This window comes from Cynocephalus volans, chromosome 9 (assembly GCF_027409185.1).
Source record: "Cynocephalus volans isolate mCynVol1 chromosome 9, mCynVol1.pri, whole genome shotgun sequence".
NCBI lineage: Eukaryota > Metazoa > Chordata > Mammalia > Dermoptera > Cynocephalidae > Cynocephalus > Cynocephalus volans.
In genome coordinates this window covers 93,122,617-93,126,346 of record NC_084468.1, presented here as the reverse complement: position 1 = coordinate 93,126,346, position 3,730 = coordinate 93,122,617, and the positions used below count along the sequence as shown (strand labels likewise).

The 3,730-nt window shown below is 44.1% G+C and overlaps 1 pseudogene; it reads left to right on the top strand.

Annotated features, from left to right (window-relative positions):
- Nucleotides 1-301: 301 nt before the first annotated feature.
- Nucleotides 302-1,562, top strand: LOC134385567 (protein FAM53B-like; annotated as a pseudogene).
- Nucleotides 1,563-3,730: the final 2,168 nt, after the last annotated feature.

Genomic DNA, 3,730 nt, shown 5'->3' with positions numbered 1-3,730 from the left:
GCAGCATTGGTTTTCCAAAAAACTTGAGACTTTTCTTTTTGAAAATTCAGGTAACTTTTTAAAGAAGCTATACAGAAAAGTTAATCTGACAATGAAGATGTAAGTGCAAATAAATGGTTAGTAGTTGACCATGCCATTTCCCAGAAGGGACCCACCCCGAGGATGAGTGTCTGATGGGGGACTCTTTCTGTTGATGTTAGTCTCCTAGGAGGTGCCTGGTCATTGCCTTTTCCCATAATTCCCACTGAAGTGGGTTCATGCCCACCTGGGATGAAGCCCACCAGCTCCTGAGATTCTTACCATGGTAATGATCCTGAGAAAAAGCTTCAACAACCAGGGAGCTGACTCAGTATCTTGCAGGACCTTCAGCCCTGAACTGCACATGCCAAAGAAGATGAGCCAAGGACCTACACCTTTCTCTTGCAGAATTATGGAAACTTACAGATGATGAGCCCTGAACAGGAAATGCCCTCTTCCGATTGACCAGCTGAGAGCCAGCACCTGAGGATGCCTTCCTGGAAAGTGTCAGGATGGCTCACTGTGACACCAGGAGATGGTGACTGCCTGTGCCATGACCAGCCTGATCAAAGGCCCAAGCATCAGTGACCACAATGGGAACCCCTTAGCAAGCAATAGTATCAGTCACTGTCCTTCTCTGATGAGATGTCCAGCTGCCGGACATCATGGAGGCCCTTGGGGTCCAAAGTCTAGACTCCTATGGAAAAGGGACAATGCTACAGTGGGGGCAACATCCAGAACTGTTGCAATGGCTTCAGCACCATGCAGAGGAGCTCCAGCTTCAGCCTCCCTTCCCAGGCCAACATACTCTCCTCACCCTGAGACCAGGAGGGACTCTACCACCAATTTGGGGGCACCCCTGCTGAGGGGGCCCAGGCTTGGCCCCCTGTGGACTAGTGGGTGATACCTGGACCCCTGACACACACCCCATGGTTGGAGACTGGCTGTACTTGCAACAATCCCTCTCCTGCTCGCACGAGCAGTTTTCCTTTGCAGAATACTGTCCATCCTCAGCCAACTGCGCACCTGCTTCAATACCAGAGCTGGCAAGATGCTCCAGTGGTCTTGCTCACAGCTGCTCCAAGCCATGTGTCCTCAACAACAAGAAGGTTGGTGTCAAACGGAGGCACCTGAAGTCCAGGAGCAGAAGTTTTCCCTAGGCCTTGACAAAAATGGCACAGAACTGTCAGATTTTCAGCAACCTCAGCTGCCTGAGCATGGGAATGGAGGACTGCAGCCCCCAGAGCCCTTTTGCCCTTCACATCAGCAGCACCAGCTCCTGGATCACCTTGCTCTCGGCTTCCGGCCTAGGGGGCAGAACCCACACCAGAACCCTTATCACTGGGCCTCTTCCTTCCTCCTTTGATGACCACTTTGCCTGCCAGGAGGACCTGTCCTGTGAGGAGAAAGATGGCTGCACCCAGGATGAGGACTGTAGCAGGAGCAGGGAGCTGGCCACAGCCTGGCAGGACCACAGGGCTGTCAGGAACAGCTTCTGCTCCCTGGATAGCGAGTTGGACATTCAACTGGTAGAGAAGAACTGAGGGGGTTGTGGGCCTCAGTCAGGGGTGGGGTGTTAGGATCAACCAGCCTCCCTCTGGGCACTAGGTGAGCATTTGAAGTGGGAGCCCAAATCCTGGGCTTGATGAAAGCTTCCTGAGAGGCATTGGGTCTCAGAGAGGGAGCCCACGTGTCTCCCAGGGAGAGGGTGTCAAGCCTGTGGTGTCCTGGCTCTGTGACAGCTGGGCTGGTCGTGCCGTGCAGAGAAGTGCGTCAGCTTCTCACCAGCTACTTCAGTGTGTTGACCAGCAGGTCCACAGAACTACTGTAGCCACAGCAGCTTTTAGGTTTGGGTCTTTTCTTCCTTTTTCCTCACAGGGTGTTAGGCAGTCTCTGTCATCTACCCAGCAAAGCTGGATGCCATTCTGCATCCCTTGGGTGGGGGTTGTCAGGGAGGGCCTGGGCTCAGGGCTGGGGCCAGGGCCCATATGGTTTATGTCAGGACCTCACATGAAATTTAAGGGTGCCAGTTTACTCAAAACAACCTCAAAAAGTAAGAACAAATTTGGAGGATTCACACTTCTCAATTCCAACTCTTACTTCAAAGCTACAGTAATCAAGATAGTGTGGTACTTGTATAAAAACAGATTATTTAATAGAATTGGGAGTCCAGAAATAAACTCTTACATGCAATTGACTTTCAACAAGTGTGTCAAGGCAATTCAATAGGTATAGTTTTTCAACAAATGATACAGGGACAACTGGATATCCCCAAGCAAAAGAAACAAGTTGGACCCTCACCACATATAAAAATTAACACTGGGCTGGCCAGTTAGCTTAGTTGGTTAGAGGACAGAGTTATAACACCAATGTCAAGTGTTCAGATCCCCATACTGGTCAGCTGCAAAACAAAAATAAAAAAAAATTTTAAATAACACAAATTGGATCAAATATATGGTAAAAGTATTAAACTATTAGAAGAAAATATAGGTATAAATTTTAGTGAACTTGGATTTGGCAGTGGCTTCTTGGGACTTCCACAAAAAAGTAAAGTAGAAAGAAAAAGTATAGATAAAATGGACTTCATTAAAGTTAAATACTTCAGTGCTTCAAATGACACTATCAAGAAATTATAAAGATAACACACAGAATGGGAGTATTTCCAATTCTTCTATCTGATAAGGGATGAAATATCCAGAAGACATAAGGAACACTTACAATTCAACAATGAAAGGACAAATAACACAATTTGAAAATGGGGAAAGGATTTGAATAGACATTTCTCGCAAAGAATATATTCAAATTGCCAATAAGCATATGAAAACATGCTCAATATCATTGTGCATCAGGGAAATTCAACTTAAAGCCAGAATTAGATATCATTTTACACTCACTATGATGACTAAAATCAAAAAAATGGATAATAAGCTTGGGTTTTGGGGGAGTTTTTTTGAGGAAGTGGAAAAATTGGAATCCTCACACATTGCTGTTGGAAATGTAAAATGTTTCAGTCACTTTCGAAGCATTTTGGCAATTCATCAAAAAAGTTAAACACATACTTATATTACCCAGCATCTCCACTTCTAGGCTCATACACAAGGACAATAAAAGCATATCTCCACACAAAATCTGTACATAAATTTTTATAGCAGCATTACTTATAGCATAAGTAGCATAAAAGTGGAAGCAACCTAAATGCCCATCAATTGATAAATGCATTAATAATGTGGTATATTAATAAAATGGAATATTATTTAGCCATAAAAAGGAATGACGTACTGATACATGTTATAACATGATGAACCTTGAACACATTATGATAAGTGAAAGAGGTTAGACACAAAAGGCCATGAATCATATGATTCCATTTATATGAAATGTCCAGAACAGCAGAACGGTAAATCCATAGAGACAGAACATATATTACCGACCCTCAGGGGCTACTGATATGGGAGATTGGGGAGTATCATTTAATGGGTATGGAGTTTCTTATTATGGTGACAAAAACATCCTAGAATTTGATAGCGGTGATGTTGCATAATGTTGTGAATATATAGTGAAACACTTGATTGTATACTTTTTTTTTTTTTACCCTTTGTTGGGATTTCAGCCCATTTATTTAAAGTTATGTGTGTGTACTCATAGAGGTATATGAAAAGATAGTCACTAACAGGCTAATGGTGATTACTAAAGGGTTATAGGATTTCAGGTG